Below are 12,622 nucleotides of genomic sequence, written 5' to 3' on the forward strand. Positions count from 1 at the left end.
TGTGTGAGGTGCAGGTCTACATGGGTGCTGGGTGAGGTGCAAGTTTACATGGGTGCTTTGTGAGGTGCAGGTCTACATGGGTTATAGGTGAGGTGCAAGGCTACATGGGTGCTGGGTGAGTTGCAGGGTTATATGGGTGCTGGGTGAGGTAGAAGGCTACATGGGTGCTGGGTGAGGTGCAGGGCTACATGGATGCTGTGTGAGGTGCATTTCTACATGGGTGATGGGTGAGGTGCAAGGCTACATGGGTGCTGGGTGAGTTGCAGGTCTACATGGGTGCTGGGTTGAGGAGTCAAGGCTACATGGGTGCTGGGTGAGGTGCAAGCTTATCATGGGTGCTGGGCGAGTTGCAGGGCTACGTGGGTGCTAGGTGAGGGTCAAGGCTACATCGGTGCTGGGTGAGGTGCAGGTCTACATGGGTTATAGGTGAGGTGGAAGTCTACATGGGTGCTGGGTGATTTGCGGGTCCACATGGGTGCTTGGTGAAGGGCAAGGCTACATGGGTGCTGGGTGAGGTGCTGGGCTACATGGGTGCTGGGTAAGGTGCAAGGTTACATGGGTGCTGGGTGAGTTGCAGGTCTACATGGGTGCACCAACCCGTCCTCTTAAAAATAACGTCACTTTTGGCTCGTATGCACACTATGGCCAAATTTGGACGTAATTTAAAATGAAATCGACTCACAAAAGTGACGTACTGTTCCGTTTTCTGTTTGAGTCGTCCGGCCCTCCGCGGACAGCTTAGAAGAGGAACTTTCAATTTACGTTTTTCATAACGGTTTGAAACTTTATGAGAATTTCCTGCCCACCTAACCTATCAGAGGACCCTTAACTTACTGTTGTTGAAAAAAAAATCCCAAATTTATTTTCAATTTATTTTAATTTTCAAATTACGTCCATATTCGGCCATATGGGTAAACGGCCAAAAGCGACGTTCTTTTTAAGAGGACAGGTTGCCCTGGTGAGGGGTCAAGGCTACATGGGTGCTGGGTGAGTTGCGATCCTAGATGGGTGCTGGGTGAGGATCCTACGTGGATGCTGGGTGAGTTGCAGGTCTACATGGGTGCTGGGTGAGGGGCAAGGTTACATAGGTTTTGGGTGAGTGGCAAGGCTATATGGGTGCTGCGTGAGGGGCAAGGCTATATGGGTGCTGCGTGAGGGGCAAGGCTATATGGGTGCTGAGTGAAGTGCAAGGCTACATGAGTGTTGGGTGGATTTCATTACTGCAAGAATGCTGGTGTGGATCCAGGGGTACATAGGTGCTTGGTGGTTTGCACAACTACATATATGCGGGGTGTGTTGGAGGGCTGCATGGGTTCTGTGTATTTCAGAGGGGAACACAGGTGCTGGGTAGGTTGTAGGGCTGCATTGGTGTTGTGTGGGTTGCAGAGTTATGTGGGTGTTTGCTGAGTTACAGGGCTACATGGGTTCTGTGTGGGTTGTATGGCTGCATGTTGACTTGATAGATTGCAAGGCTGCATTAGGGTTGGATGGATTGTAGGGCAACATAAATAGGGGCTGGGTGGGTTTGTAGGGCTACGTGAGTTCTGGGTGGGTTGCAAGGGTAAATGGATGCTGGGTGGGTTGCAGGTCTGCATGGGTGTTGTGTGGATTGCAGCGCTACATAGGTGCTAGGAGGGATGCAGGGGTACGTGGGTGCTGGGTTGGTTGCTGGGGTTGGTGGATGGTGGGTGGGTTGGAGGAGTAGGTGGGTGTTGCAGGTACAGGTGGGGCTGGTCTCAGTACGGGGACAACATCGCCCTGCGCGCCACCTTCCACGCAGGCTCCACGCTCCTGCCTCCGGTAAGCCTTCACCTCAAAACTGTCTCTGTGTATATTGAACAGGTCAACGCTAACTGTCCCTGATTGTGACCGAAGGAACAGTTATCAGTTGTTGATAAGCAAGGTCTTTGGTATCAAAATATTGCTATAAGGAAGATTGTATCTACTATGATAAGGAAGGTCGTATCTTTTGGCAGCGAGAGTAGAGACGCTAAAAATAGCTTGTGTGTTATGCATGAGAACACATAAACCATAGGAGTTTATTCATAGTGACAGTGATCTTCATTATTACTGATACTTACAATCGTTAATATGATGTATTAAGCTATGAGTTATATATGTATAGTAAGTGCAATAATATTGATATCTGACGGGTAATATTTGACTGTGAGGAAGAAGTCGTAGTCAGTTTCAGTCCTCCGAACATGTGAGGCAAGTTGCCAGTTATCACTGAGAAGTTTGGCGCCCGGCCTCTCAAAACTTTGTCATATTTATAAATGAAGAAGAAAGTTATGATAACTTTTATTTAATTCATTTTTAGTGCACCTCATACTTAGTTTTTTGTTACTGTTTCATTATGTACCGTTTATGAGGCACTTCATTCATCCTGTGAGTGAACATACCGCTATGGCAGCATATACAACCCCAACAATATGGAAAATAACCTGCTGAGTTGTTCATCCTGTCACTTGTACCCAGACACAGCTGGGACTTGCTTCAGCTATGGTGGTATGTTCACTCACACGATGAGTGACGCTGCCCAATGAACTAGCTCTAAATTAAACACAAAAATTAACGTTCACAGGCGAACATACTATCAAGCAAGGAATTAATATCACACAACTGCAAAGTGTACGGTAACTTCCGAGCACCCACCTCGGTGGGTGCTCGGTAGGTGCCTGGTGGGTGCCGGTGGGTGCTCGGTGGGTGCCTGGTGGGTGCTCGCTGGGTGCCCGGTGGGTGTTCGCTGGGTGCCAGGTGGGTGCTCGGTGGGTGCCCGGTGGGTGCTCGCTGGGTGCTCGGTGGGTGCCCGGTGGATGCCCGATGGGTGCCTGGTGGGTGCTCGGTGGGTGCCCGGTGGGTGCCCGGTGGGTGCTCGGTGGGTGCCCGGTGGGTGCTCGGTGGGTGCTCGGTGGGTGCTCGGTGGGTGCCCGGTGGGTGCTCGGTGGGTGCTCGCTGGGTGCCCGGTGGGTGCTCGATGGGTGCTCGGTGGGTGCCCGGTGGGTGCTCGGTGGGTGCCCGGTGGGTGCTCGGTGGGTGCTCGGTGGGTGCCCGGTGGGTGCTCGGTGGGTGCTCGGTGGGTGCTCGGTGGGTGCCCGGTGGGTGCTCGCTGGGTGCTCGCTGGGTGCTCGCTGGGTGCTCGCTGGGTGCTCGGTGGGTGCCCGGTGGGTGCTCGGTGGGTGCTCGGTGGGTGCTCGGTGGGTGCCCAGTGGGTGCTCGGTGGGTGCTCGGTGGGTGCCCGGTGGGTGCTCGGTGGGTGCTCGGTGGGTGCCCGGTGGGTGCCCGCTGGGTGCTCGCTGGGTGCTCGCTGGGTGCCCGGTGGGTGCTCGGTGGGTGCTCGGTGGGTGCCCAGTGGGTGCTCGGTGGGTGCTCGGTGGGTGCCCGGTGGGTGCTCGGTGGGTGCTCGGTGGGTGCTCGGTGGGTGCCCGGTGGGTGCTCGCTGGGTGCTCGGTGGGTGCTCGGTGGGTGCTCGCTGGGTGCCCGGTGGGTGCTCGGTGGGTGCCCGGTGGGTGCCCGGTGGGTGCCAAGTGGATGCCCGGTGGGTGCCCGGTGGGTGCTCGGTGGGTGCCCGATGGGTGCTCGGTGGGTGCCAGGTGGGTGCCCGGTGGGTGCCCGGTGGGTGCCCGGTGGGTGCCAAGTGGATACCCGGTGGGTGCCCGGTGGGTGCTCGGTGGGTGCCCGATGGGTGCCAGGTGGGTGCCAGGTGGGTGCCCGATGGGTGCCCGGTGGGTGCCAGGTGGGTGCCCGATGGGTGCCCGGTGGGTGCACAGTGGGTGCTCGGTGGGTGCCCGGTGGGTGCCAGATGGGGGCCAAGTGGGTGCCCGGTGGGTGCCCGATGGGTGCCCGGTGGGTGCCCGGTGGGTGCCCGATGGGTGCCTGGTGGGTGCCCGGTGGGTGACCGGTGGGTGCCCGGTGGGAGCCTGGTGGGTGCCAGATGGGTGCCAGGTGGGTGCCTGGAGGGTGCCCGATGGGTGCCTGGTGGGTGCCTGGAGGGTGCACGATGGGTGCCTGGTGGGTGCCCGCTGGATGCCCGGTGGGTGCCCGCTGGGTGCCTGGTGGGTGCCCGCTGCATGCCCGGTGGGTGCCCGGTGAGTGCCCAGTGGGTGCTCGGTGGGTGCCCGATGGGTGCCCGGTGAGTGCCCGGTGGGTGCCCGATGGATGCCTGGTGGGTGCTCGCTGGGTGCCCGATGGGTGCCCGATGGGTGCCCGGTGGGTGCCCGATGGGTGCCCAGTGGGTGCCCGATGGGTGCCCGGTGGGAGCCCGGTAGGTGCCCGGTGGGTACTCGCTGGGTGCCCGGTGGGTGAATGATGAGTGCCCTATGGGTTCCCGGTGGGTGCCCGATGGGAGCCTGGTGGGTACCCGATGGGTGCCCGATGGGTGCCCGGTGGGTGCTCGGTGGGTGCCCGATGGGTGCCCGATGGGTGCCCGGTGGGTGCTCGGTGGGTGCCCGGTGGGTGCCCGATGGGTGCCTGGTGGGTGAATGATGGGTGCCCTATGGGTGCCCGGTGGGTGCCCGGTGGGTGCTCGGTAGGTGCCCGATGGGTGCCCGGTGGGTGCTCGGTGGGTGCCCGATGGGTGCCCGGTGGGTGCCCGATGGATGCCCGGTGGGTGCTCGCTGGGTGCCCGATGGGTGCCCGGTGGGTGCCCGATGGGTGCCCGGTGGGTGCCCGGTGGGTGCCCGATGGGTGCCCGATGGATGCCAGGTGGGTGTCCGGTGGGTGCCCGATGGGTGCCCGGTGGGAGCCCGGTGGGTGCCCGATGGGTGCCCGGTGGGTGCCCAATGGGTTTCCCGATAGGTGCCCGGTGGGTGCCCGGTGGGTGCCCGATGGGTGCAAGGTGGGTGTCCGGTGGGTGCCCGATGGGTGCCCGATGGGTGCCTGGTGGCTGCCCGGTGGGTGCCCGGTGGGTGTCCAGTGGGAGCCTGGTGGGTGCCCGGTGGGTGCCCGGTGGGTGCCCGCTGGATGCCCGGTGGGTGCCCGATGGGTGCCCGGTGGGAGCCTGGTGGGTGCCCGCTGGCTGCCCGGTGGGTGCCTTGTGGGTGCCCGGTGGGTGCCCGCTGGATGCCCAGTGGGTGTCCGGTGGGTGCCCGGTGGGTGCCCGCTGGATGCCCGGTGGGTGCCGGTGGGTGCCCAGTGGGTGCCCGGTGGGAGCCTGATGGGTGCCCGATGGATGCCCGGTGGGTGCCCGCTGGATGCCCGGTGGGTGCCCGGTGGGTGAATAATGGGTGCCCTATGGGTGCCCGGTGGGTGCCAGATAGGTGCTCGCTAGGTGCCCGATGGGTGCCTGGTGGGTGCCCGGTGGGTGCCCGGTGGGTGCAGGGTGGGTGCTCGGTGGGTGCCAGGTGGGTGCCCGGTGGGTGAACAGTGGGTGCCCGGTGGGTGCTCGCTGGGTGCCCGATGGGTGCCCGATGGGTGCTCGGTGGGTGCCAGGTGGGTGCCCGGTGGGTGCTCTGTGGGTGCTCGGTGGGTGCCCGATGGGTGCCCGGTGGGTGCCCGATGGGTGCCCGGTGGGTGCCCGGTGGGTGCTCGGTAAGTGCCCGATGGGTGCCCGGTGGGTGCCCGGTGGGTGCTCGGTGGGTGCCCGATGGGTGCCCGATGGGTGCCCGGTGGGTGCCCGGTGGGTGCCTGATGGACGCCCGGTGGGTGCCCGCTGGATGCCCGGTGGGTGCCCAATGGGTGAATAATGGGTGCCCGGTGGGTGCCCGATGGGTGCCTGGCGGGTGCCCAATGGGTGCCTGGCGGGTGCCCGGTGGGTGCCCGGTGGGTGCCCGGTGGGTGCTCGGTGGGTGCCCGATGGGTGCTCGGTGGGTGCCCGGTGGGTGCCCGATGGGTGCCCGATGGGTGCAAGGTGGGTGTCCGGTGGGTGCCCGATGGGTGCCCAATGGGTGCCTGGTGGCTGCCCGGTGGGTGCCCGGTGGGTGTCCGGTGGGAGCCTGGTGGGTGCCCGGTGGGTGCCCGGTGGGTGCCCGCTGGATGCCCGGTGGGTGCCCGATGGGTGCCCGGTGGGAGCCTGGTGGGTGCCCGCTGGCTGCCCGGTGGGTGCCTTGTGGGTGCCCGGTGGGTGCCCGCTGGATGCCCGGTGGGTGCCCGGTGGGTGCCCGGTGGGTGCCCGCTGGATGCCCGGTGGGTGCCCGGTGGGTGCCCAGTGGGTGCCCGGTGGGAGCCTGATGGGTGCCCGATGGATGCCCGGTGGGTGCCCGCTGGATGCCCGGTGGGTGCCCGGTGGGTGAATAATGGGTGCCCTATGGGTGCCCGGTGGGTGCCCGATAGGTGCTCGCTAGGTGCCCGATGGGTGCCTGGTGGGTGCCCGGTGGGTGCCCGGTGGGTGCAGGGTGGGTGCTCGGTGGGTGCCAGGTGGGTGCCAAGTGGGTGCCTGGTGGGTGCTCGGTGGGTGCCAGGTGGGTGCCCGGTGGGTGCCTTGTGGGTGCCCGGTGGGTGTCCGGTGGGAGCCTGGTGGGAGCCCGGTGGGTGCCTTGTGGGTGCCAGGTGGGTGCCCGGTGGGTGATCGGTGGGTGCCCAGTGGGTGCTCGGTGGGTGCCCAGTGGGTGCTCGGTGGGTGCCCGGTGGGTGCCCGGAGGGTGCCCGATGGGTGCCCGGTGGGTGCTCGGTGGGTACCCATTGGGTGCTCGCTGGGTGCCCGATAGGTGCCCGATGGGTGCCCGATGGGTGCCCGATGGGTGCCAGGTGGGTGCCCGGTTGGTGCTCTGTGGGTGCCCGGTGGGTGCCCGGTGGGTGCTCGCTGGGTGCCCGGTGGGTGCCCGATGGGTGCCCGGTGGGTACTCGCTGGGTGCCCGGAGGGTTCCCATTGGGTGCTCATTGGGTCCCCAGTGGGTGCCTGGTGGGTGCTTGTTGGGTGCCCGGTGGGTGCCCGATAGGTGGCCGGTGGGTGCCCAGTGGGTGATTAATGGGTGCCCGAATGGTGCTCAATGGGTGCCCGATGGGTGCTCGGTGGGTGCCCGGTGGGTGCCCAGTGGGTGCCCGGTGGTGCCCGGTGGGTGCCCGATGGGTGCCCGGTGGGTGCTCGGTGGGTACCCATTGGGTGCTTGCTGGGTGCCCGATGGGTGCCCGATGGGTGCCCGATGGGTGCCCGATGGGTGCCAGGTGGGTGCCCGGTGGGTGCTCTGTGGGTGCCCGGTGGGTGCCCGGTGGGTGCTCGGTGGGTGCCCGGTGGGTGCCCGATGGGTGACCGGTGGGTACTCGCTGGGTGCCCGGAGAGTGCCCAGTGGGTGCTCGGTGGGTGCCCGATGGGTGCCCGATGGGTGCTCGGTGGGTGCCAGGTGGGTGCCAGATGGGTGCCCAGTGGGTGCCAAGTGGGTGCCCGATGGGTGCCTGATAGGTGCCCGGTGGGTGCACAGTGGGTGCTCGGTGGGTGCCCGGTGGGTGCCAGATGGGTGCCAAGTGGGTGCCCGGTGGGTGCTCGATGGGTGCCCGGTGGGTGCCAGATGGGTGCCAAGTGGGTGCCCGGTGGGTGCTCGGTTTGTGCCGGTGGGTACCCGATGGGTGCCCGGTGGGTGCCCTGTGGGTGCTCGGTGTTTTCCCAGTGGATGCCCGATGGGTGCCCGGTGGGTGCCCGATTGGTACCCGGTGGGTGCCCGATGGGTGCCCGGTGGGTGCCCGGTGGGTGCCTGGTGGGTGTCCGGTGGGTGCCCGATGGATGCCCGGTGGGTGCCCGCTGGATGCCCGGTGGGTGCCCGGTGGGTGCCCGGAGGGTACCCGGTGGGAGCCTGGTGGGTGCCCGATGGATGCCTGGTGGGTGCCCGCTGGATGCCCGGTGAGTGCCCGGTGGGTGAATGATGGGTGCCCTATTGGTGCCCGGTGGGTGCCCGATAGGTGCTCGCTAGGTGCCCGATCGGTTCCTGGTGGGTGCCCGGTGGGTGCCCGATGGGTGCCAGGTGGGAGCCTGGTGGGTGCCCGCTCGGTGCCCGGTGGGTGTCAGATGGGTGCCCGGTGGGTGCCCGGTGGGTGCCCGGTGGGTGCCTGGTGGGTGCCCGCTGGGTGCCTGGTGGATGCCCGCTTGGTGCCCGATGGGTGCCCGCTCGATGCCCGGTGGGTGCGCGGTGGGTGCCCGCTGGGTTCCTGGTGGGTGCCCGCTGGATGCCCGGTGGGTGCCCGGTGGGTTAATGATGGGTGCCCTATGGGTGCCCGGTGGGTGCCCGGTGGGTGCTCGGTGGGTGCCCGATGGGTGCCCGGTGGGTGCCCGGTGGGTGCTCGGTGGGTGCCCGATGGGTGCCAGGTGGGTGCCCGATGGATGCCCGGTGGGTGCTCGCTGGGTGCCCGATGGGTGCTCGGTGGGTGCCCGATGGGTTCCCGGTGAGTGCCCGATGGGTGCCCGGTGGGTGCCCGGTGGGTGCCCGATGGGTGCCCGGTGGGTGCTCGGTGGTTGCCCAATGGATGCCCGGTGGGTGCCCGATGGGTGCCCGGTGGGTGCTCGGTGGGTGCCCGATGGGTACTCGCTGGGTGCCCGGTGGGTGCTCGGTGGTTGCCCAATGGGTGCCCGGTGGGTGCCCGATGGGTGCCCGATTGGTGCCCGGTGGGTGCCCGATGGGTGCTCGGTGGGTGCTCGGTGGGTGCCCGTTGGGTGCTCAATGGGTGCCCGATGGGTGCCCGGTGGGTGCCCGGTGGGTGCTCGGTGGGTGCCCGATGGGTGCCCGGTGGGTGAACAGTGGGTGCCCGGTGGGTGCTCGCTGGGTGCCCGATGGGTGCCCGATGGGTGCTCGGTGGGTGCCAGGTGGGTGCCCGGTGGGTGCTCTGTGGGTGCTCGGTGGGTGCCCGATGGGTGCCCGGTGGGTGCCCGATGGGTGCCCGGTGGGTGCCCGGTGGGTGCTCGGTAAGTGCCCGATGGGTGCCCGGTGGGTGCCCGGTGGGTGCTCGGTGGGTGCCCGATGGGTGCCCGATGGGTGCCCGGTGGGTGCCCGGTGGGTGCCTGATGGATGCCCGGTGGGTGCCCGCTGGATGCCCGGTGGGTGCCCGGTGGGTGAATAATGGGTGCCCGGTGGGTGCCCGATGGGTGCCTGGCGGGTGCCCAATGGGTGCCTGGCGGGTGCCCGGTGGGTGCCCGGTGGGTGCCCGGTGGGTGCTCGGTGGGTGCTCGGTGGGTGCCCGGTGGGTGCCCAGTGGGTGCTCGGTGGGTGCCCGGTTGGTGCCCGGTGGGTGCCCGATGGGTGCCAAGTGGGTGCCAGGTGGGTGCCCGGTGGGTGCCCGGTGGGTGCCCGATGGGTGCCCAGTGGGTGCTCGGTGGGTGCCCGGTTGGTGCCAGATGGGTGCCCGGTGGGTGCCAAGTGGGTGCCCGATGGGTGCCCGGTGGGTGCCCGGTGGGTGCCCAGTGGGTGCTCGGTGGGTGCCCGGTGGGTGCTCGGTGGGTGCCCGGTGGGTACCCAGTGGGTGCTCGGTGGGTGCCCGGTGGGTCCCCGGTGGGTGCCCGGTGGGTGCTTGGTGGGTGCCCGATGGGGGCCCGGTGGGTGCCCGGTGGGTGCCCAGTGGGTGCTCGGTGGGTGCCCAGTGGGTGCTCGGTGGGTGCTCGGTGGGTGCCCGGTGGGTGCTCGGTGGGTGCCCAGTGGGTGCTCGGTGGGTGCCCGGTGGGTGCCCAGTGGGTGCTCGGTGGGTGCCCGGTGGGTGCGCAGTGGGTGCTCGGTGGGTTCCCTGTGGGTCCCCAGTGGGTGCCCGGTGGGTGCTTGGTGGGTGCCCGATAGGTGCCCGGTGGGTGCCCAGTAGGTGCTAGGTGGGTGCCTGGTGGGTGCTAGGTGGGTGCCCGGTGGGTGCCCGGTGGGTGCTCGGTGGGTGCCCGGTGGGTGCCCGGTGGGTGCCCGTTGGGTGCCCGGTGGGTGCCCGGTGGGTGCCCATTGGGTGCACGCTGGGTGCCCGATGGGTGCCCGATGGGTGAGCGATGGGTGCCAGGTGGGTGCCCTGTGGGTGCTCGGTGGGTGCCCGGTGGGTGCCCGGTGGGTGCTCGCTGGGTGCCCGGTGGGTACTCGCTGGGTGCCCGGAGGGTGCCCGGTGGGTGCTCGGTGGGTGCCCGATGGGTGCCCGATGGGTGCCCGGTGGGTACTCGGTGGGTGCCCGATGGGTGCTCGGTGGGTGCCCGGTGGGTGCCAAGTGGGTGCCCGATGGGTGCCCGATAGGTGCCCGGTGGGTGCACAGTGGGTGCTCGGTGGGTGCCTCTTTGGGTGTCAGATGGGTTCCAAGTGGGTGCCCGGTGGGGGCTCGATGGGTGCCTGGTGGGATCCCGGTGGGTGCTCGGTGGGAGCCTGGTGGGTGCTCGGTTTGTGCCGGTGGGTGCCCGATGGGTGCCCGGTGGGTGCCCAGTGGGTGCTCGGTGTGTGCCCGGTGGATGCCCGATGGGTGCCCGGTGGGTGCCCAGTGGGTGCTCGGTGTGTGACCGGTGGGTGCCCGATCGGTGTGTCAGGAGACATATTTTCCCTGCTCTCTCGTGCACTGAATTGAGTACGAAATTGCATAGTGCACCAGTGAGGTGCACCGTGATTCAACTTTCTGAATATAACTTTTCCACAGTCGTGTTGGGTGTCGTTGGACAGCCCATGACATTTGCTAGCCATTGATGTCACTCTGATCGCTGTATCAGGTCTGTGAAGGAAAGTACAGGAGGGAGTTGATTTCAGGGAATTTTGTACAAGTCAAGTGTAGAGAGGGAAGTATGGGGGGTTAACGGCCGTAGACCACCCCCCCCCTATCACGTGTCCACCTCGTGTGTGAGTGGGGGTAGCGTCAGGGGGCAGGTGCGCGATTGGTTGTGGGCCTGGGGCCTCAGAAATGCTGAACCGTGATTGGCCAAGACGCTGAGGGGTGCCACATGGGTACCCCAGGCATGATATTGGCGGGAAACAACATTCTTACCTACGACGTTGCACCCTGAGGACAGGACGTATTTCCCATGCTAGGCCAAGCATCGGGAAATATCCGCCTGCAACGTTGCTAAAGTCACGCCAACATCTTGCTATCTTTCCGTGTACCGTGCGTAAGAATCCGGTAATCGGGAAGGGGCTTGTATCAAACCGTGTGAACTTGTCATCTAGCCGCGTAATTGTGGGACGCCATCTTAGAGGAACTGGACTGAGAGTGAGGCGTAATTATCGGGCTACAAAAACGACATCCGCCGTCGATCGTATCTGTGCTTGAAGATACTGCTGTGAGACGTGCTAGAAAGGGTTTCAGTGAGAGAGAGAAACCTTAAATGTTATAATTCTTAGGAACAGTGAAGGACTCCATCTCGTGTACCGTCGTAACACCGTGTACCGTCGTATCCTGGGGTACCGTGTCAAGTGGAAGGGCGTGGTACCGCATCCCTGCTGTTGTGCGCAACCCTGGCTTGCCTAAGCCGGTGTGTCTGCGCCATCCTGGTCTCTGTGTGTGTGTAGAGCTAAACCCCGTGGTCTGGGACCCTGTGCTCCACCTGACCACGTGTAGGAAGTGAGGACGCCTACGTCATCATCCAGCAGCTTAATTACAGCGCAATTGACTCCGATATAGCAGACCGTCAACCCCTTACGTTAATTACTCAATTGACGACAGCTCGTTAACTCGTTAACACTACGTTAGTCTTCACTTGACAATTCCTCCACTGCGTGAACTTCACTGTGACAGTTGTCTTTACACGTCCCTACGTTAATCACAACAATGTTCAACGAACAAGTGACCTCGTTAAGTAAATCGTGACCCCCGGTGACGTTAACTGACTTTAATTCTCACGGAATCCTTCACAGTACACAACGCCTTCCACCAAGGTCAAACTTGTCTACGGTTTACACACGGTACAACACAGTACATCACAGTACAACACAGTACATCCTTGCCACTCACGGCAAAACTTGTAAATGACTTCCCCCAGTAAATTATCCACCAATAATTCACACATTACCACAACACAACAGTAAAATATATAACCAAGGGAAATCTCCCTGTTACCACTTTTCACTGCTGAAAAAAAGGGAATCAAATTACAGCGAATACATACACGACACATAGAAAATTAACATAGAAGTAAATAACTCACATTACCCTACCTCTGAATGTGTCACTAGGTGTCCCACATTTCATGTTCTGCAACGCTTTGCCTGCTTATGTTCATATTAAGTCTGTATCTAAAGCTCGAGTCCATTGCACAGCACCACACTTCTATAAATAAGAAGTGAGAACCCGTCGGCTACCCTTTATTAGTTGTCAACTAGGAGGAGCCAGCGACCTAAGTGACAGGTGTTACCCGTGTGGTTTCGCCTGGCGGTTTGCTCCCGCGGTCCTATGATCTTAGGCTTTAAGATTAAATATCTGCCACTGGCAGCTCTTGCTGTTTAAGGTCTGCCTCTCTTGCGAGGTAGTTACGATTAACGTAACATCAATAGGACTTAATTCCTTTGATAACCTGTCAAAGAAAATAAATCTCACACGGTGCCCGGTGGGTTCCCGATTGGTACCCGGTGGGTGCTCGGTGTGTGCCGGTGGGTGCCCGATGGGTGCCCGGTGGGTGTCCAGTGGGTGCTTGGTGTGTGCCCGATGGGTGCCCGGTGGGTGCCCGATGGGTGCCTGGTGGGTGTCCGGTGGGTGCCCGATGGATGCCCGGTGTGAGCCCGGTAGGTGCCCGATGGGTGCCCGGTGGGTGCCCGATGGGTGC

At 64.0% G+C, this 12,622-nt stretch overlaps 1 protein-coding gene across 1 annotated transcript in view; it reads left to right on the forward strand.

Moving 5' to 3' along the window:
• The first annotated feature begins 1,719 nt into the window (after positions 1-1,719).
• Positions 1,720-12,622, forward strand: part of LOC123768025 (D-beta-hydroxybutyrate dehydrogenase, mitochondrial-like) — a 173,472-nt gene continuing 162,569 nt past the window's right edge. Inside the window, exon 1 of the mRNA XM_069306511.1 lies at positions 1,720-1,800. The gene's annotated coding sequence lies outside the window, so the exon portion shown is untranslated. The remainder of the gene's footprint in view (positions 1,801-12,622) is intronic.

Source organism: Procambarus clarkii, chromosome 58, assembly GCF_040958095.1.
Source record: "Procambarus clarkii isolate CNS0578487 chromosome 58, FALCON_Pclarkii_2.0, whole genome shotgun sequence".
In the NCBI taxonomy this organism is placed as follows: domain Eukaryota; kingdom Metazoa; phylum Arthropoda; class Malacostraca; order Decapoda; family Cambaridae; genus Procambarus; species Procambarus clarkii.